Source organism: Hetaerina americana, unplaced genomic scaffold (genome assembly GCF_022747635.1).
Source record: "Hetaerina americana unplaced genomic scaffold, ioHetAmer1.1.p SCAF_7, whole genome shotgun sequence".
NCBI lineage: Eukaryota > Metazoa > Arthropoda > Insecta > Odonata > Calopterygidae > Hetaerina > Hetaerina americana.
This window is the reverse complement of record NW_027287316.1, coordinates 32,807,562-32,830,928: the sequence shown is the minus strand read 5'-3', so window position 1 is coordinate 32,830,928 and position 23,367 is coordinate 32,807,562. Positions and strand designations below refer to the sequence as shown.

General features: G+C 36.4%; 1 protein-coding gene across 6 annotated transcripts in view; it reads left to right on the top strand.

Annotated features, from left to right (window-relative positions):
* dlg1 (discs large 1) overlaps positions 1–23,367 on the top strand; it is a 745,269-nt gene that overhangs the window by 384,984 nt on the left and 336,918 nt on the right. The window lies entirely within an intron of this gene.

Here is a 23,367-nt window from a genome sequence, read left to right as displayed (position 1 = left end):
CTTTGTTTCAGGCGACTAAGTAATTTGGCAAAGGAGGACTGCTGTGCCAATTGTGCATTGGAGGGGAGAACTCGCCTCACTACTCACCGCAGTTTCTCTCAACCGTCACTGATCCACCGCGGCTTTTTTTTTAATCAAGCTCGAAGCATTTTTGACGCTGGGCTTGAGCTTTGTGAAACAGCAGCACGTCGAGCAAATTCGTTCTGGCGGGTCGGGGGTCGCCTTCGGGCCAATGCCCTCTTCTCTTCCAATGATCGCCTCCTGTTCTCACCAAAACTTCGAGCGATTTATATTGCTGTTTCCTCAGTTTTCTGTCACCCTGGTGATTCATGTGCGGGGACAATTAGAACGGCAAAGTAATTTGGCGACGTCCTGACGATGAGGCGGCGTATCTCCAATTTCGGAATGAGCGTCATATGGGTCGACTAGCTTGTTTTCTTACTCGGTCCCGTGGATTTGTTGCTATAATCCGACCCTCCTTGAAGCTTTTAAAGCGCTCAATCGATAAGGGCGCGAGGGTATTTGCGTTCTAAATTAACGTTTATTAGGGGATATAGATTGTGATGTCTCGGTTCATCTGAAGTGTGTGTGCGTTGGCAGGTAGGGAAATCCGACCCCCCCCCCCCCATTTTTAATAGGTTTTCAGGCTGATTTGATAATGGATCGGAGATATGATAAAACGTTTGATGCTTGTGGTGTGAGAATCTGTGCGGAACTAGTGGGTCTCTCGATCGTTCAAATCTTTCGTTCGTGTTAGTTTTCTCAAAAATATACCCGTTCGTTCGTCGGAGCGTCGGCGAATTGTCGGCGTTGAAAAGAAATCGTGCCTTTTTGAAATTGGACTGTATTCGTTGCGGGAGAATATTCGATGCTTTCTGTTCCTTGCCGGCCCCGGTGGTGGCGGAGTAAAGTTCTCGTCTGCCAAACCATGGGCCGCGGGTTCGATTCCCGCCTGGGTGGGTTTTCCTTCACCTAGGGCTTGGGTGTTTGTAATCGTCTCCATTGTTATCACTGTTAATATTCTGATGTAAATGCCAAAGAGCGCTGTTTTCGGAATAAGGTTAAATAAAAAAATGAAATAGTTAAGGACAGTAGTTGCATCTCCGTTGTACGTACGAATGCGCTGGATATTTAGAAATTTCTTTAAGTTTCCGGGATTAATGCTTGTGAAGTTTTGTGGTATCGTTACGCAAAGTTGATGAAGATAAATTGTTCGTCTGGAAGAATAGAAATGCTCCTCTTTTGTATTATATATTGAGGTGTTCGGTAGTCAAGTGGGTACAAATATGGACAACTGACCAAAGGGAACCGGGTTCGACTCACGTGTGCGTGCATTATTTATAGCTGGGAAACCATATGCAGCGCAGGGAAAGAAACTGGCGACTCTAGCCTTATGTGTGAATTTCACACGCCTTTGAGCTTAGTACTGGTTGACTCTACCCTCCCCTATCAAAATCAACCTACTGGTGGATAACCATGGTTATCTTATATACCTGTACATTGAAGTGTAATTTGGGCCTTCGTGCAGAGCCTTTGCGGCAGCCCACTCTTCGGAGCCGTTATGGAGAGCAGCCGCTTGTTCTAGACTTCTCGAACTTATACGGACAGTAATTTTGGGGTAGTGGCGATGTCGGAAGGCTGAGACGCTATTCTATTACGGAAACTAAGTTGAAAGAGGTGCTATTTAAATGTTCGCCGCCGATGAAATGTGGATATGGGAAGTCAGAACTCACTGCACTGACGCTTACTCGGCGATTCGTCCGACTTCCCTTCCTTCCATATATAACTTTCAATATATATAAATATATATAATATTAGAATATCAGGTACACTTGTTGAAGGTAATATTAGTTCCCTCCATTTCGATACTTTATATTTCGATACCAGATAAGAGGTCATATGATTAGTGACAATGTTTTTAACTGTTTTTATTTCTTAAGGTTTCACCATTTGATCGTTTCCATAATTTTCAATAAGGTATGAATAGATTAAATGACTCATCAGCAAAATTAACCTATTTTTATTTCTACAGATATAATAGGGTATTAACTAATGCGTAAAAAAATAAATTAAAACAATAGAGTAACATAAAAGAGGTTTCTCTCTCTTTCCATGATTTAATAAGCTCACGTGCATTGTTTCTTTTTGCGAAAATTCTCCCATACAACAACTTCTGGTTTCACTTATTTTAATCGGTAATTTTATGACGTTAAGTATGCAAAAGAATATTTGTAGCATGATTTAGAGTCGGACTGGGTGAATTCGAATAATCTGATGAATGAACCTCACTAACCCGACAGCGTGTATGAAATATGTTCAGTGGATGGTACCATTTTGAATTTGATTGTATAATCTTATGTTTTCCGAAGTGTCAATCATAAACTTAAGGTTCAAGGAAATGGGAGTTTTGTCGCCTCAGTTAATTTGTTTAATGAGATATAAGTAGTCCTTTGTGAGAGAGGTGCTAATTTTTTATGATAATCTTCGGAAATTGTTATGGACAATAAAATAAAACAAGTCTCCTACATATACGTTGTGTTGCTGCAAAATATTCTGAGAAGCATTGCTGTCTCAGGAAAAAAATGTCAAATGTTTTTATTCAACAAAATTCGTCCCAATGTTGAGATAAATCTTAAAATCAAACTGCTAATTCAGTGATAGATTTCTGACTGAATGCTATAAATTCTTCATTGAATTTTGTCATTGAAAATTGGAGAAATTTCCAAATCGAAGTGTCAGCTGTAATTTTAAAAATGTTTTATTCGTGTCTTTAGCAATCAACTTTCTTGGAACTTACAATAATGCCGCGGGATAGTGTGTATTCATGGATCAAAATCCAATGTTAATTCACGAGGCAGGTTGAATGGCAATTGCCAATACGTTGGATACTGATAAAGATTTTCCACACCGGCAAAATTCGTTGCTGGGCTGTTTGAAAATATTGCGCGCCGATTTATCACGTATATCATTGGAAATTAAACGGAGCCGCAATTTTGGCTCAGAGGTTGGGAAGAGCTGTGAGGATTAACGAACTTCTGGTTGTTCCTGTTCATTCAGGCTTCATTCGGAGCGTGCGAGTTACGCCTAGGGCGTGGGAACCACGCTGTGACTTTAGGACTTAATTAAAGGAGACTTAGGGGAATTATTAAATCCCTACACTATTTCGGCAGGCCAGACCTCCAGGATAAGGTTAGGGAAATAGACTCCTGGGCCTATAAATTTTAAATCCTAATATTTCCCTTGTACAATTTGGTGCTCGTAACCAAAGAAGGTTAGAGAAAATGAAAGATTTTTGTATATACATTACACCTTGTGTTTGTTAGGTATCTTATTTTCTTCTACGAGCACATAATCTATTTATTTTTCGACGGCCAAATTTTTGTAAATAAGGAATATAGTTTAAGAACGCGCAGTCAAGCGTTTAATTGGCAGTGCGAAAGCCTAATTATGGATGGAAGTAATTGTATTAATTGTGATTGTATGTTAACTCCTACATCAATATAAAAACTTTACGTAATAGTTGCTCCACTGCCACTATTTTCCATCCCAAAGTATATTTTTGTGACAGTTAGTTTTTATAAAATCGTTTTCAAAATAATAGTAATTGAAATATATAACGATGCTCACAGTAATAAACATGACAGAAATAGCTACTACGTATTTATGCAGTTAAAATAGTTGGTATATTTATTGAAGTTGCACTAAGTAAGGGCCTAAATGGAAGAATAGACTATCCAGTCTCAGTCTCGTCCCAATAAAGACGTTTTGAAGTTATTATTATTGACATGTTTTATATATTTTTCGAAAAATTACTTCAATATTTTGTAAGCAACTAGGAAAATCCTTAGAATGTTGCAAATTTAAAAAATGTTAGGCACGGAGAAAATTACTGCGCTTCATTAATGATACCATTAACATATTGAACTAACTCTGAAATTAATTTACTTTCAATTCAAAGTATTTTACTAAGCCTTAGGCTTAACGTGCTCATGGATTTTGAAGGATAGGAAATAAGAATAGAAAAGGAAGTGTTGTCAGGTGCATTTACTAATATTACGACTCAAAGTTAATGCATTTGATTGAGGTGTGAGAGTGGGAACCTATTCTTTTTGTTCCTCTTGTCACTGTTGTATTAGCATGGAGCAGATTTGAAGCCCTCTCCGGGTTGGAATTTTGTTTGCTGGAATAATGGATTTTCTCCGAGTTTTATGCTGATGTGTGACAAAACCGTTGAAGCACCTTAATGGATTACTATTTTGAGTAGGGCACAACTCTTCCAGCATCATCCAAATCTTGTAATAATTATACGTGGCTGTTGATTTTTAAGCGTGGGGATTAAAGTATTGTAAATAGCATTAAACATAATATTATTTCAAATTAAGGATAATAGCTATTTAATTTCATTTATAGTTAGTCGTATCTCATAACAGTAAAAGTAATCAAGTTTTTCCGGGGAAGAAATATGTATTATCATATGGTCTATTTATATTGCTTGTAATGGTTTTTTAGCTTTTAACATCATCTAGCTGGAAAATGCTTCGTATTTATATTTTTAAAATTTATTTGAGTGTTGGTCTACATTTACGAGATTAATCCAAAGTTTACAGGGCGAGTACAACTATCGAATTTTGGATATCTCATTATGGTTTTTGTATGCAATCAAATGAAATGCGTAATTCTGTAAAAGTGTATCCCCTCTTTGTGAGTTTGATTCATTGTTGTTTTTACCAACAAACTATAAAATTAGGTATACTACATGTGTAGTCTAGCTTTTAGTGAAAAGGAAAATTACTTGGATGAATAGACGATTTTAAAGAATTTCGCTGGTCGGAATAATTGGTTTCCGATACATCACACTAATTGCGTCTTCTTTTGGGCATATATAAGGAATATAATGTGTAAATAACATGAAGTGTCGTGGTATCTTGTTGGCTAGAAGGTGTGGATACTTAATAAGGGACAAACGCCTTGTAGCATCCCCATTTTAAACCAAAGTGCGTTATTTTCTGTGTCCTTTAATTTTCTACGAAAAGGCAGAGGTAAAAAAAAACTGGCGGTCCTTTTATTTTCATTTGAGGTACTCTTGCCTATTAAAGGGAGCCTTTTCACGGTCTCTAGGAACCTTTATGTTCTGCTAAATTTCTGGACTTCCTCTTACTGGCAACCATGTGTGGCTGTCAAACGCAGTAGACCATGATAGAAAGCGAGTTTTAACCTCACTTCTCACCCCTGACTTTCACCTAAAGGAAACGTAAATTACTAATCACCCTTTCATTTTAATTCTAGTCCTCTTTAGTGCTCTCCGATCTGTGTGTTGCGGGTAAGTTTCATTTTTAGATGCTCGAAATCACTACGCTTTATCTTTGCACAAAGTATCTTCTTTTTTCGTCTCAGATTATATTTTCAACGGGGCAGTGACTTAAATATATATATTACGAAATAGGAATTGATGATTAGTTACCAGAAAATGGTTTCTATTTCGCTAGATTTTTAATACGGACATATAATTTAGGAACTCGTTTGCACAGATGTTGTAACTCTCTGTATTCCTGGTGAAAAATTAATTGATAGAATAAACATTTTCAAATCTTATTATTATCTTCTTATCGTTTCTTCCACCACTTTGCCTGATAAAGTTCGAGCTTTTCTTTTTCTAATTTTTTCCAAGTTTATATTTAATGAGTCCTTGGTCTGATTATCGTTTTGGAAATCAAATATCCAAATATTTTGAGTTCCGAGTCAATTGATGCTTTCTTTGGTCCGTAAAATATTCATGTCAATTTCACTCTTCATATTATGTGGTATTAACTTCTGTACGCTGTCTAGAGGAATAGCTTGCGTGCTAATAAATAATTATCCATAGTAATTGAGAAATTGCATCCGTTCTTGATCTTGTCACATCACGCTGTTTATTGGGTTACATCATTTTAGCTTATTAGAAGGTCATAGTCAAAGTTTTGTGAAAATATTCAATTGAAGAGCTCCCTGATTGCCCTTGTTTTCACCCTCGCATAATTTTGATTTCTTCTATATATATCAATTTTGTTGATGATGAAACTGGAGTTGGATGCGGGGAAATCTGAAAGGCCTTGGGAATTTCCAATCGAGAGACATTTTACTACCAACAGCATATGCTTGCACCAAATCTAAGAAAGAGAAAGGAAAGGATGTATATGGTTTCTTAGGTAATGCTGTAACAGATGTTCTACTTCTTGTAAAACATCCTGACAAATAGCCCTACCACTCACTCCTGCACTTCACAAAGAGGCTTCCTATGCACCGTGCATGCCGTCTTACTGCCTGAAAGTATTAGTATCGGCTGGACTCCTGCCAAGGCACGCGCATTTTGATCACACCCACCCCACACCCTTATTTAAGGTAACACACTCCAAAGAGTTGCACATCTATTTAGTCAAATAAAGCACATCCTAGCACTAATTTTACTTATCCATTTTATTGCCTCATTATTCCTATATAACTGGGCGACATCGCATAAAATCCGCTTTTACGTATGAAAAAGCTAATTGTGTGTGTGTATAGTCTATCTTTTATCTGGCCGAATAAATCTTTATTTAGAAGGACGAATTCAACTTGTCTCTATTCAGTGAATACATTATGGGATTTTGGCAGATGAATATTGCACGGAATTCCAGTCTCACATTTGAATTTTCATTCAGCAATCGAATTGAAATTTCAAAAAACTCAAAACGAGGGTAAATATTTTTAAATCAATGATAGGGATGATGCACTTTTCAGCTTAGTTTCAGGACCAAATCAACATGAACGTCAAAAATGTTCTGTGTTTTTAATTAATCAAATTATTGGCAATAACAAATTGAATTTCCGTGTTATTTTAATTGTTCTCCTTAAGATTTCGCTGAAATATGCAATGCATTTCATTGTATTCACGATCTCTCTTATCCTTGAAATGGACAAAAGTTTACGATAATTAGTATTGCATCAATTAAAAGTGATTTCGTTTTGAAAATCAAATAAGATAATGTGTGGACTAGAGTGAGTTTAGGTTGTTATCCTAATTTAGGATAACATTCGATATATGTGCTAATATTTTTAATCATAGGAAACACATCAGGTTAATTTTCAAAGCACTTCGTCCATGTTGAGTGATTTATTCTCTTTATTTAATGTGTATTTAGTGTTTGACAGTAATTTATGATATCTAGTAAATTGTTGGGAATTGTTTTCATTCAGCGTAATATAGAAAATTGAGAATATCCCCAAATAAGCTCCAGTTGATCGATTTAAGAACGTTGTTATTGGCATGGCGATGTATGGACCACGTACGTCATTATAGATCGCAAAATTTTTAAATCTTTTGAAATGAAAAGCGGCGTATGATCTTATGGTGTCAGTTAGTAGACCAAATATTAAAATTGCCTGTTCTGGGATTAATTCAGCTGTCATTTCAATAATAAAGAACCTTAATGCCCGAGTTGAGACTAAATAAAACCCGTTGGTTTTGGGGAATAATTTTCAATTCGAAATACATTTTAGAATATGCTTGGCGTATATTTGAAAGTCCGTAGAATATTTTTTGAATTACTTATGTCGTAGAACATAAGCTTCAATGAACAGCTGGCAATCGATTTTTAATTTGCTATCATTGGGTCGTGAGGTGTCTTTGCATTACTTTTTGGCGAACATTCTTAATAGTTTCTTAACCAATTTTCAATTTCCTTTTTATTTCATCTTTTCAATGAATTATTTATTAGCCAGCAGTTTACAATGAATTAACGCTGAAGAATTAGTTTTAATTTTCTACCTTTTCTTTGGATTGTTTTACTTACGCAATAGGGTTTCTTTAATTTTTATATATTTTAAAACTATATCAATAATTCGAATCGGGGCTCAAGAATATTTAATTAACTGCAATTCCGAATTAAAGGTGCTTCAAGATAATGCGAAGATAATCTTCTAGTTTGATTCTAATAGCACGCCAACGATTAATCCATAAATAAGATTATCGCGGTCAAATAAGCTTGACAAACTTTCACTAAAAAATGTGCGTGGATTTTTCTCAAAATAACACGGTTCAATCCTAATTTTAACAAATTATTGAGAATACTATATTTTTACTCATTTCGTTATGGACCTTTTTTATTGGAGATCATTTGCGCCTCTAGTCAATAATGTCTTTTATTGTTAGTTTCGTTGGCTTCGTTAGGGCAAACTCTACAATAAAAATGTTCACTTCACGCTTGGAATTTTTTATATGTACTCGTATATGTATTTAATGTTCTCCCTCTGCAGACGCGTTTCCATCCGCCACCGTTACCCCCAAATGAAAGCTGCATTGTGGCGTAATGGCTGCCGTTATCCCCATCCCCTTTCCGTTAATTGAGAGAGATTCTTTCAAGAGTTCGGCCGGAAGGCACGAAGGGGTGTGTGTATTCCCCGGTCCCGTCTCATTCAATTTATCCTCAAATGGACTGGACCCGGGGAGTTCCCTTTGAAATGGAAGCACGCACGCACTCATGCTTACGTACGTTGATTACATTTCGCCATAATGTTTGGAAGTCGACGGTGACATTTCGGTCGGATGGGGTAAGGTCTGATGGGGAAACAGGGGAGCAGTGGGGGCGGGGCGAGGAAAGTGGAGGTGAGCGAGTGAGGTCCACCACTCTCTCTCGACTAGCAAAAATGAAAATTTCGCGAGATCTCTCCGTTCTTTTTACGAGAGGCGTATATCTCGCGTTTTGCGTTCCATTTACAACGCTCCCCACCTCCCAGTGGCTTCCCGACCCGTCCGTCAAGAGAGGTCATGGGATTATGGTGGGAAGGGGAGGGGGGGTGGATCCTCTCTCTTTGTACGTGTTTATTTTTTTCATTTTGAATTATTTTTATCATTTTTACGAGATATTATTTTCTTCCCAGCGAGCAGTGTCACTCGCGTCGTTGCAGTCTCGTGAAAAAGGTCGTCGCCGGACCTGTTCGTCTACCCCCCGCATTTATGATTTCACCCACCCCCAAGTTTTTTAATCGATCTTGTGTTTGTCATATTGCATCTGCCTGCGCTTGCTCGGAAGTTCGGCTTACCGCGAGCGGTAGGTAGGGTGGGGTGGGGGAAGTGCGGGAGGTCTTCCTAACCGACCATATTTATCCCGGGGGGCCAGGGGAGAATGGGAAAGGGCAGGGGTCTGTCACCTTTTAGGATCCTCCCGCTGCATCAGTCGTCATAGGCATTGCGACCTTTTGGGGAATTTTCGGAGGGTTTATATTCCCCCGCTCTCGGAATATATTATTTTCAATTCGGTCAGAGATGTAGTTGAAATCGTAGGGAAGGACGCTATGGAGCAATAGAAGGGGATAGTTTTGAAATAAATTTTGTTAAGGAAGACAAACAATCAATACATCGCGCGCGGATTGATATTTATTTATATGGTTTGGGTCGAGTCATGAAAAAATAACCAGTTTTAATTTTTATATCCGATTCTTCGGTTCTGTGATCATTGTAGGATATTGAGGATTGGGATTCGGGTTGGGATCGGATTGTTAGCCATATTTGGATTGAGATTGCGATCGTGATGTGTTTGCACAGCAATTAAAGAATCGACAACTTATTCAAATGCTCTTTGGAAGTTTAATAGACGACCTGCCCCAAATTGCCTTATTCCATTCATCAGAAATGTAAATCCAATGCCCAGAATTCAAATCGTCATGCATACTATATTGACTGTGCCGTATGGATACGTATATTCGGATAAAAATGCATAGTATTAGTAGCGAGGGCTTTCAACAAAAATTATTTGACGTTATTTATTGTTTTGTATAGTATTTCATTAGAAAGATACTTACTTTTTTCAAGTTATTTGTTATGAGCAGAATAATATAGTATTATTATATAAATAATATAGAAATTCGCGGCAAACCTTGTAATTTTCAATGCACGCTGAAGTGGGGACGATATTGTTCTCCTTTGCATTGTATATTTACATGGCTACGCTAAATTAAGGACCACTCGGGTGACAGGAAGTTAATAGTAAATTTGCCCGAATCAGCTGTTATTGGAAATCATCGGTCGACCTAAAATCGCTAAGGTCTAATTCTTATTATAAGTAATGTAGTTCCTCAATATTCTCTCTCCCCACAAAGAAGAGAGAGTTTTAAATTGGAAGATTTGTTTAAATTTCTTTGACCGCAACTTCCACTCTTTGGAAGTTATACACCGAATTCTCATCCTCAAGAGTGAATTTAAGGTCTAAATATTATCCTCGGATAAAGGGTCTTTATTGTGATTTTTTACAACTTTTTATATCATTGCTCAGAATTCGACTGACGTTCATATTTTTTCATGAATTCTGCCGTGATTATGAATAAAGTATGATTGCTTTAAAGAATGATTGACTATACGAATAACTCGTACATATGAATGAATAAAGAATGATTGACTTTAGGCTTGTATTTTGGTGAGTGTAATATCTATATCACACCAATATCCGTATCTAGATCCTAGCAATATACGTGTCTGTATCCTCATATATGCTGTTAATATCGGGAAATGTAGCTCGACCTAATAACGCAAATTATTCCTCAATATTAAGACAGTTTAGGATGATGGTAGTAGTAGTAGTTTTGAGGGGAGGCGACCGACAGCTAAGGTCATTTGCGCCATAGGGGATGGACAGGAAAGGATGAAGGGTGGAGAGAAACCCGGCGTCGGCATTAGCCTACTCTTTACGAAAGGCGCCAAGGGGTCCGCAGTTTAACGTCCCATCCGACGGACGGCGTACTCCCTCAAAGTGCCCTCCACAAAGCACCTCAAGTAGGGATCGAGATACCTCTGAAAAATATTCAACACCGCCGGGATTTGAACCCGCGCCCTCAGGGTGGGAAGCCAGTACGTTAGCCCCCGCACCATCTCGATCCCCAGGATGATGGTGTATTTTTAAGAATTTTCAAACTTTTTATTACTGCAACGATGACAGTGCTACATTCTTATTATTTCTGATAGCTTCCTCCAGGCAGTTAAATCGTGAAATTCTCATATCTAATCCTGGGCACTTGTTTAGGTGATTGCTAAATACAGAAAGGGTGATTTATGAGGGATTTTTCAATTATCTTATTTAATGGCACCATACTTGCATTTGTTTTCCCCCTTATCTATTTGTTCCTATAAATCTCATTCCGGTAGAATTGTATTTCATGTATCGGCAATTAAACCAAGTAAATAAACATTACTATGGCGAACGAAAATATGTGAATATTTTGTATTAATTTAAATCATATGGTTATAGTTTAAAGCACCTTTATAATCCTATTTTAAATACCACTTTTTCGTCATTTATCGAATATCATGCTCTATAGGAGTACACTGACCAACTTTATAGTGGGCTTGAGCTACCGTTGTATCATTTAGCAAATTACGCGTATTATTGTATTAATATTGATATTAAATGAAACTTTAATATTTGCCAATTTATCTTGTTGGTTTAAAACTTTAATGGATTCTGTCCAACTTTCTGTGACAAGGAGATTGTGGTTTTCAGATTGAAGGATAGTGACGTTCTTTTTAGAATTTTTTAAAATATTCTGGTCAATTTTTTACGTTGTTGATCCATATAATTAAGTAGCGATGTTCCGATAAATTGTATCGGGAATGACATACAACTGCAAAGGAAAGTTTAGCTGAGCTATTAATTAGTACTTAGTGTTCTGTTAACTTGCTTTTTAATAAAATATAATATCCCAATTTCTTCTTTGAAAACTTGGGTGAGGTTTGAAGAAATTTTGATTATATGTTTTCGTGGTTATCGTTACTTGATCTCTTACAAGGGCATCGTTTTCGCAATCTGAAGTATTCCTTGTGAGTAATATGAAATACTTATAACAATAATTTGGACGGAGTGATGTTATAGTGACTTCATTTTTTTAGTTTAAATAATTTTCTGGGTGACATTTTAAAACGGCGATAACCAGCCATCGTTAACATTGAGAAATCCTTGGGGAAGATTGGAATTAATTGTGCAGGCGTAAGTACAGATATTTATTTTCCCCGTGAATAAGTGAGTTATGCCGGTCGACTGGGAATCCAGAGTAACAAAACAAATGAGAGGATAAACGATGATACGTACTTCGCTTTCGTTGATTAATGGGTACTATTGTGTCTCATTGATGGCATTCGAAAGCTGTTACTCTCGTTTTACTTGTTTTTTTTTTTTTTTTTTTGAAAGTTTATTATTTCGTTTACAATTTATTATAGCTGAAATTTCCCCGATTAGGAAGGATTTGCATTCAAACTCGAATTGTTTTGTACCAATCCTAAAAAGGGCAAAAATACCGGAATTCGAAATATATGTATGTATCTTGTCATTTCGAAAATACTTGGGTAAAATTATTACATTTGTACAAATTGATTGAAACTTCATAACTGCATTCTCGATAGTATGGTCGAAAATCACCTAACCGACAAGATTGCTTATTAATATTGTTTATGTGTATGTCTAGTAGTACTCATTCTTTTTCGATAGCCATAAACTCTGATTGTGTCGGACTTTATTCCTGTGAAACTTTTACTGAACCGCTATTGATCGTTTCCATTTTAAAAAGTAAAATAAATGTTTCCCAAAATAAACTTGATTAGAATGCCACAAATTTTCAAAAGAGCAAGTGAAGATCTATTTTAGTGTTTTAACTTATAGTTAAATTCGTTAACTTCCTAAAAGTGCGAGAGAAGACAAATTTTATTTATTTCTTGTTTTGTTTGACCAACGAAATATTGACGGTGGAACGATGTCATAAGGGACACAATTACAATGTATGTACCCATGTACGTTTTATACACACACACACAACCCACGCACAAACACACACACACACACACACACACACATATATATATATATATATATATATATATATATATATATATATATATATATATATATATATATATATATATATATATTCAACTATATAGAAAAAGATAAAAGGAAAAGGGATAGGAACACACATAAAGGACGAACATAGGGATTTCGTGTTTGAATGTGTGTGTATATATATATATATTTATTTATTTATATATATATATATAATTTTTCTGACTTTTATTGATCAAAATAATAAAATAATTTAATTTTCAACACTCATTTATATTTTTATTGAAATATCTGGAGGTAGTGGAAATATTTTTTCTCCAATTTATTGCACTTAAAATACTTAACACTACTTTTTTAAGCGTCCGTCAACATTTGACCGTTGGTGTACTGTTGCGCTCCAACGGATGAAACTGCCTTTCCGTGGATGAATCTTTAACGCTGAATGTTTCTCATGCATACGCCAAAGATACATCAGACACCCGTTAATCCGACGACCACATGTCCAGCGATCGTGCTGAGCCGTTCCCTCTCCATCACTTTCAAGAAGGAAGTGTTTATTTACTGACATTTAGGTACCCCTGTAAAAACCATGAGGCTACTTTGAGAATCAGTAGGTTTCGAAGGTTTTTAATACCATCTGCAAACCGAGGCTCTTAAGGTTTTAGAGGACGGCATTGGCACCCATATGTACGAAGCAATAAAAGTTGGTATAAAATAGATAAGTGCAGTTATTAGTGTAGCATCATGTTTAATGACTTTTCCCCTTAATATTTGATTTATATGATGAATGCCTTTCTAAGGTTCACGACTGAAACTATTCAGTCATATTTTGGTTCGTCCTTTTAATAATGGCTTTATAAGAAGTAATTAGCTCTTCTAGAAATAGTCTCCTTTATATATTGTAATATTTACGTATATTTTTATGGGGCTAGACTAGAGTTTGTTAATATTGTAAGGTGAAGTCATGTCAGCATGAGTACTGTTATAAACTCGCCGTCCAACGGAGTATCCGATAGTAAAAGAAGACTTATCTCTAAAAGTTATTTCTCTATCTGTAACTGTCCCAAAAGGTTCTTTCCTTTGCCTATTTCCTTTCTCCCTCGTGGTTTAAATTAATCGATGTTCTTTCTAGAGGCTGTATCGTTGCTTTTGTGCATAAAAACTCTTGTGGTTTCTAGAGACTAGCGTTGTTTGTTGTTACCATTCCTCTCTTGCATTTCTTATGAATGACATTTAAATGAACAGTCAAGCGGTGTACAATGCACCTAATGTGATTATTTTATTAATAATTATTTTTCTTATTTCTAGTAAATTTTGTACCTTTATGGTCCGTACCATTCCTAATCTTTTCAAAACGTACTGAGGAATAAAATATTTTTTTGTTATGCAGTTGGAAGTACATTTTTGTTTTTTTATGACTTATCGGCTACGTTACCGGCTATTAGTATTATTTTTTACCTTAAAAAACTTAGTTGCCACAAATTAAACAACGATGGTATTTGCATAAGGGACATTACCTAATTTCAATGCTAACCTTTCGGAGAATTATCTTCTCATACAAAAGATGGAAAAACAAAAGTCGATCTTTAGTCCGTTATCATTTGCTAGTAGAGATCCTAGAAAACTATTATCATCCTTAAAGTTAATGGAGAAATTTAAAAATTTTCTTGTTCAATTTTATTTTATTATTTCAGGACACGATGCATTAATGATCTGACTAAACATATGTCATGATTGATGAAACTACACCCCCAATATTGACGTCGATGCTCATAAATGTTCGATCGAACGTAACTCTTCTATTTGCGTATGTGCGATGAACTCGTACGTAGAGGTGAACTAACTCCGTGCCTTCGGCATCCCTTAATCTAAATCCAATGGACTTCTAGTCGTAGGAACATTTAATATTTCTTTTAGGCGACTTTAGGACTAAAAGCTGGAAGTCGATGAGATAGTGTAGGGAAAATTCACTGCACTTGGGTAAGGTTTTGGCCGCTCCCGTTGGCGGTGGGGTAACGTACTAGCCTGCCGATTCAGAGGTCGAGGGTTCGATTCCTGTCTAAATAATTTTTCCTCCATCTAGGGCTTGAATGTAACAGTTAAATTGTTATATAACTGTTTAAAATCCGTTGTAAAGACCAAAGTGCTGTTTCGGTACTAATTCAAAATAAATATTTTACCGCTTCCGTGAGTCAGTGCAACTACGATATGGCGCTTATGCCGTTAAACGTTATGCATTTTAACTATTTTTAATGATACCATGCAATTGAGATCATACAAAAACGTTTAAAATTCTTTCTTTATCTCATGTTTTTGCATTTCATAATGTAAATATAATATATAGTAATAAATGAAGAAACGAAATGTATTTGAAATGTCCCTTCAGTAAACATTTTTTCGAGAAATTCCTAATGTACAATTCATCGACCGACCTTGTCACTTATCCCATCTACAATTCGGCTCCGATGCTCATTTAGTCACATTAACGCAAGTTTTTCGCGTAAAGGTGTATCGATTCGAGGAATCGATTCGTTATATCGTTCTGCTACTTATTTTTCGGTCGCCTCTCGAGTTCGGTGTGGGGGAAGTCGAGAGAGAATGACTGTAAGGGGCTTGGTTGGAGGGAGGGCGGGTAGGGGTGGGTCTCAGGAAAGATGCTGTGTGAGTAAGACGAGGAGGGGTCACTTGACCCCTTTCTGGCCCGCTAAACCCTTTTCCCCACTCTTTTCCCCCACTCCCGCATTCTCCCTCCCTCCTGCCGATATCGTCTTCAGCAGCAAAGCCCTCTTCTCCTTAGCGCGCGCTATCAGCATCCCTTCGCCGAGAGTTGCCAAACCGCTTTTTTGCGGCCGTCTCTCGATCTCGTATATGCCCACGAGTAACGTTAAAAGAAAGGGGATCGTTTAACTTTAAAGGGAAATACCCTCGAGCTCTCATGTCGGGGCAGAGAGCGAAATTCTTTGCTGCATTAGTGGAATTTTCGCCGTTAATAAAAAATCCGGGACAATCTCGGAAAATGTCTGGAAGATATTTTTTCCCTGTCGTCAACGTCTCTCCCTCTTTCTCTGTCTCCAACCCGTTTGCGGTCGTCGTATCATTTTCGTTCATTGCTCATGTGTCGGGTTAGGAGAACAAAATGACGTTCAAATATATTTTTTTCACAGAACCTTGCTTTATTTCATTCACTTGTCTCGTTTAAAATTTATTCGTGCGTTAAAACATTGGGTCAGATCAAAAAATTTTGATGCGCATTAGAAAAATAGTTTGGTGTCAATAACTGTTTTCTTGTTATTTTGTGATTTTTTAATTTAACTAATTTATTTGAAAAATACATTAGGGCAACTCCTGCTATGACATCAGCGTAATTTCGATGCTGACACACATTGGGAGATAAAGGAAAAACAAGTGAGAAAACGAACACAAGGGATTATTATATATATAAATAAAATAGTAACCCTAAAAAGGACACTCACACGGTAAATTGTTTAAGCTTTCCGCCTTCTCAGAGGCCTTCTTCAAGTAAGACTGATTAGGGCTACTATTTTATTTGTGTTCTATTGTGCCGTCCCAATATTATACTGCTCGTGTGAGTGTTACCGATAATCGATATATATATATATATATATATATATATATATATATATATATATATATATATATATATATATATATATATATAAGATATTACGTTAATACGAAGTGTTAAGTCCAATGAGGTTACAGACATTGTATTTTACCAAACTATTTATTTAAATAAAAGGGCTCTATTTTGTACGTTAATTCAAATAAATAGTGTGTTTCTATACCTGTCAAGTTTTGGAATAGACATCACTTCCAAAAACTTACGCTCTAAACGACCATAGATTATAAGAATTAGTCGTATATTAAGCATGCATATTCCTATATAGATGAATATGAGATTGAAGTATATGAGTTAACCGTATTTATCGATATCTTTGATTACGTCGAAATTCGAAAATTGAATTAAAATTATCGAAAAATACCCCTACTGTACCTACATCAAGGAAATTAATGCATAATCATGGATTGCCAACAACTACCATTGTTACAACCTGTTCATTCCGCTTACCATTCGGTTTGTCGATTGCGCTGAGGTTCGAAATTATGAGAATTTCTTGCAAAGACGAGTTATTGTTCCGTTAGCAAATGAACTGTCAGCATTCGTTGACGGGAATAGAAACAATGAAGATGAATTTAAGTGGTTAATTATTTTTCAACGAGAACGATGCACATCTGTGTCAGTCACACCACGCTCGAACGTGGACGTAACATTTGAAATTCAATGGGCACAGGGCGTATCGTTCCCTATTCATTCGTCGCGGCTTTGTTGTTCGTGGAGTATTCCTCGCAGTGAATCGGGAATGTCAGGCGTGTTCAATAAACATCGTATGGTATCAAAAATTCTTTTGTCATTCCAGCCTTTAAGATAATTTTAATGTAATTTTTTAACACTAAGTCCCTTTTTCATTTAAGAATCGTCATTACGCGAAACGAAATCATTCGCGACTGCTAAATATGATTAATGGGCCGCGTACGATCTAATTCTTATGATAGAACATAACTCAATTATAATAATTGTTTTGTTATGTATTTATGTTTTTTTTAAATCAATGATCTCTCATGCCTCTTTTGAGTTTAATTTCTATATCTTTTTCTAACATTTCAACAGCCTCAAATGTTAAGGTTTTGGTTTTGACGTGCCGTATGACTTAAATCTGAAGGAAATTATTTCGAAGTGGTAATACTCTCCGCCTCGAGAGTCCATTTATGTATTTTTAATGGCATTTAATATTTTTTTGAACACTTGAATAAGTTGATCCCCACGTTATTTCTCTAATAATGCTAAAATGTATTTCTCTCTAGACTGTATCGGGGTGAATATTGCATGTTGCTGAAGCCGTAACCGTATTCGCCATGGCGTTGCATGCTAGGATCCTTATCACCGTTTTCAGCGTTAACGTATAGATTCCCTAAAATAATTTTAAAATTGCACCTTCAAGTAAAAAAAAACAAAAATATTAAATTGCTATTATGAATTTGTATCGAACAGTGCCAATTGACGATTCAAAATATTCGTTTTTTTGCATCAGCGGCCTCCTAAGTATAGCATAGCATTACTTTTTTTACAGGATCGTAATGGCAATGAACCTTTAAGCTGTTAAAGTGTTTTCTACCTATCCTAATTTAAAGAGCACCAATTGTTCCTCGGGTATTATGGCTTTAGTTACAGTGTCGTAGTGCACCCATCCAATTGTCGCAGGTAACTTTGAGTGTTAATCGGGGAGACAACTACTCAGGTCTTTGGTCTCCATTCTTCTAGGTTTGCCACCAACGCCAAGGTTGGTTTGAACTTATTGGTTCATTTTTCGAGCTCGGTAAGATACGATGCTATTCCCAACATGTACGAGATAATAGGATTAAACTAGTAAGGTCGCTCGCTGGTCTCACTTGACATCGACCTCTTGTGTTTATTTTCAAAATTTTCTGCTTGCCTCTCTCATCCTTTAGGATTTCCACTCAAATATTAGCGTATTATAGGATGCGCCTTATTTCGACTGATGAAAACATTTTTTTTGTTTTTAGTTGAAAAAATAGTAATTATTCATTTTGAATTCTGGAAGTATTTTTTAAGAGAAAGATTTTAATATCGGTCGAGGCTCTTTAGTTTCAGCTTTTTCATTTGGCTCGTAATTGAATGGTATTCATTGGTAAATAATACGAATAAAAGAAAATCTTTGACGCCATGGCCTGAAAGCTTGTTTTAATGTGATATATTTAATGGCTAACGTCTCTTTTCACTCGCTTTTTCTCTGGAAACCCAATCAAAATACCAAACAATCCGTCTTCAATGGGTACTTCAGGAAGTCCAACTCGCATGTCATTAACATGTTGTCAAGGCGGGGCTGAGAATCATGGATCGTTAGTAAAAATAAAAATGGTTTTGTCTCCCGTTGCAGCGCTATTTGCTTCTAAATGCCTCTTGGGATACGCAGGGCTTTTTTTTCGTTTTTCATCCAAAATAGGTTCCAGAATGGGTCACTATGATACGGGCTTTTGTTTGACGGTATCCCTACCCTTTGCGAAAGGGTTGGGAGGAATACCCCGCTTTGTCACTGGAGCGGTGACGGATGTATTTTCGATTGCTCTAAAGTCACTTTTAATTATCGCCCATTGTGCGTTTCGCATATAAAGAATAATCACTGGAGCATCTGAGTTTAATTAGAGGCGCAGCAAAACGGCATCTCCTCGATTCTGGGAATATTCTGACAATCCGACTCCGCATTCTTCGTAATTAATTAACGCTTTTTTAAACAGAAGGCCCTATAATTTCCACTGGTACTATTTGCGTTACCTTTGCCTCGTAGTCAGTGTATTGAGTATTCGAATTTCTAGTTTGTAGCTAATGAAATACACCTGTGACTAAAGGAATCAATATTAAGTTGCAATTATGTAATTAAATTAACATTTATTTATTCTTGCGCGGTATTCCTACGCACTGGCTAAAGTTTGGGTGTCGCATTGAAGTTTCGGTGGAAAGTAATGTGATATAAATTTAGTGTTGTAGTGTTTAGTGAAGATTACTATATGACTGATGACGATGTGAACCGTAGCGATGTGGCCGCAGACATCTAGATGTCAAAGCATGAATACTTCTGCCACATGGGTTAATCCACTGCTCAAATTCATTCATAGTAGATTGAATGTCACCATATTTTTTGGTCGCTGCGCTTTCCCAGAATAATTCTAAATTGAGAAAAACAGGATTCACCATAATATTTTATGGGCGCCGAACTTCATCTTCCATTACGTGTCGAATTTTAATTCAATTAAGAGTTTGACGGAAAAATCTGGGCTCATGATTACTGAGTTTTGTAAAAAGACGCCTTCCAATATTGGGCGTACCTAACACATTTTAAATAATGCATATATTGCTGGTTTTTAGAGGCAATAATTTGTTTTCTATGCTAAAAAATTAATATTTCGGACGATATCAATAATCTGTTGTCTTTGGATGGTGCTCCTGTATTTCTCAATTTCCAGGAGCCTTCGTTACGCCTGTGGTCCTATTAATCGAAACTCACTTTCTCGGATTAGAAAATGGTAGATTGTCGAATAATTTGGTAAAATCCGTTGCCCTTCAGTTCAAAGGTTGCGGTAATTTTAAATCGATCCCCTTTTTTTTACAAACGGACAATGATCACTAATTTTAAGTTCTCTAATTATGTTTGGGAAGGAGAGGACGACGCTGTATAACTTAATAACCCCGGCAGATATATGTCAAGAAACCCCTGTTGAGTGCCCGCTTTTTTTCTGCCCTCAAAATCTCGGAATATATTGACCCGAGAGAGCCCAGAGCATGAATTATCTCGAATTTTCTCGATAACCCATAGCGTCAATGCCGGTAAATTAACTTGGGTACGGTGCGCTGGTGCGAAAACTGTGGTCTGCGAACTCCCTCGTTGCTCGCTTGAAAAACTTCACTAATGGAGGAAGGTTTTTTTGCAGACGTCCCTTGAGATAGCACGAGTGAATTTTGGGGTATACCCTTAGGGTCTTTTGCAGACTCGAAATTTTAAGAGGTTTTTTTTTAATTACTCTTTGGTTTTAAAAAAACATTGAAATAATATTTTCTTTCGCGGTCAAAAATGCAGAATCGTTGTTTGTAATTTTTTTGTACTTGGGAGATTCGGAAATGTCACCGAACCGTCATAAAAAAAATATTTTGGATCTAGCTCATCATCGCTCGTTCTATATTTTGCTTCTTATCATTTTAGAACATTTATCCAATGTCCCTCTTAACTGATTCCTGGTTATACGTCAGCCAAAAGCACGAGTATTTGCCAATAAATAACAGCTAAAGCCAACTGGTGGTGATTTATAATTATTTAAATGGTTTTGAAGGTGGCATTGTTGAACATGAACAAGTTTGTAATTTATTACAGTTGAATTAGAACAATCCTTAAGTCACGCCCTCAAGGTTTAAATAAGAATATACCTTACAAGTAATGTAGACTTCAATGTATCAAAGGTAATATGAATGAAAAGAACAGTTATTTTGCTCAAAAATTTGAATTAATAACAATTATAATAGTCAAAGAAACTGCGGAAATACCGTGGCAGTAAGTTTTTACGGAGTCATCCGCTACTGCGTATTTCGATGAGAGAAATCCAAAGCGTAAAAATCATCCGCCTTGACCGGGAATCGAACTCGGATCCCTTCATATCCAGGCGAAAACGTTAGCCAGTTAAGCTCCCGAGGCCTTCTGGTCTTCCTTAAAAGGCTAAAGTACTCGGCCGGACACCGAGGGATCCCGCTACGAACCCCGGCCATGTCGAATGATTTTTTATTTTGAAATTCTTGTACCATTATAGTATATAATGCACTGGTTTGAGCTTCTTTACGAGTGCACAGCATGAAGCTGTATTGATACAATATTTCATTATACAGTCAGATGAGGTGGTTAGGAGTAGGGATTACATTTAATAGGATATTTACCTCACAGAACTTAGTTATCAAATGAGGTGTTACGAAGGAGACGGGAAGAACCTGTTGAAGGAACGATGTTTTTGACACCTCATTCACCTAGAAAGCTAGAAAGAAGGATATTGATCTCGAACTATCAATTTTTCGTTCATTGCAATTTTCAATATTAATGATTGAAAGGTGATTAATTAGCAAGACTGCGTTTCCACTTAATAGATTTTAATTTCTGGCAAGTTTCACTTCATTGTAGTGATGAGCCAGGAATGGTACTGTAGGATCATCGGGACTAGTATGATATAGATGCTTCAGCGTAGTGAAACTAGTTGGCAATAAAAATCTATTCCGTGGAAACGTAAAGTCCTTTGTGTTACTTCCCTTTTATTACAATGGAATTCCACGAAGTGGCGGCCTCATCTATCTCACATATTAGTTTTTCCTAGTATTTTACGTATTTAGATGTATAAGCAAAGGTAACGAGGTCCCCTATTAAGATTTTGATCAATATCTCCAATTTTCGTTCATTCTCTCATTAACTGAAAAATACTGCATACACCATGATGCCCACAGAACCTACGAATTAAAAAAGTATATTGTCAAGCAGTGCGGAATTGTAAAAACATAAATTACAAGTTCGGTAAAGATCTAGTAATTTTATAATGCAAATAATCTCTTAAGTAGAATTCACACTACGCCAACTGAAGTTTAGAAATGATAACGGCGGAGTGTTCGCTATAGTAGCTCATTAATTTACTTTAGTTTATAACAAATATTAATGACGAGAATCTGGAAAACGCAGAGCTAAGAACTAAAATGTGTGGTAAATTTCTGAACAAATGTTCTTATTGCCCTTAAATCATAAATATTTTCAAGACCGTCCAAAATTGTATAAAATATTACGAATAATGTCTACATCTTCGGTTAAAAAGTTGTAACTACATCGTACTCCAGATGGCATATACTTTTGTAGCATATGAAATGTCGATACTGGCATAGAAATAAAACTTCAGAAAGATCTTTTTTGTTGAAATTTTATAAAATATCTTCAGCTTATGCCAAATGCAGCTCTAAAAGATATTTTAAAACTTTTCATTATAATGTCAGTGCAATAATGCTATGAAAATCAGTTTGACCCTTTTAAATACGAGTGCAAAATATATCAGAACGGTCAACGGTATTGTGCGGATGTTTTCATCACGGAGGTATTTTGTCTTTAAAACTTGATAGACTATAACGTTATAGACCTCGCGTCTAGCGTGAAATGAGTTTCCGGATTCCACATCATTGAAGGCAAATTGGATTCCAGGCGTTTCGAGGGCGTCGCATCGTTTTTATCAAAGGAAAGAGTACTTCTTGGTAGATTAAATTTCGTGCCCAACAAGACCCGAAAACACTGTCAGCTGATCGCAGCAACCCGTTCCAGTAAAAAAAATAAAAATCTAACAATCTCTGTGGTTTACTTAGAATCGTGCATTCTTCGATGAGGGCTGTCTTCATTACGATGCTGAGGTAAACAGTGTCAGTTGGTATTGATGAAGGCCAAGCTTACAACAGAAGTGAGTTTCTGAAGTCGCTAACATATTACTTTACAGTGCAAATGGGATTGGGGCCCCTCAACGAAGAGTTTGATCTTACCTACACCGATTTTCTTTCAAAACTGGATAGCTCAATTCCATCTGCTATTCCTTTTATTTCCTTTTTATTTAGAGACTTTATTCCCTTGGCCGCCAAATTAATCCGTCGTACAAATTTCGACAATTTTATGTATACTTGTTAAATTATATTCTCATGACATTTCATATTTGAAAATATTATTCAATGTAATATTTCTTGCGATTTTTTCCGAAATCAAAACCGAAGATTTTGAACGCATAAGTTGGATTCTTTAAAATAAATTATTGATGTTAATTACTATGAAGTATGTTGGTGGGACTGATTTAGTTTCCTTCCCGGCTTTGACTTCAAGTGGCTTAGGCAATCAGAAAACGCTCTGACATTAGTTAACTCATTCTCTCTCTCTCTTGGCCT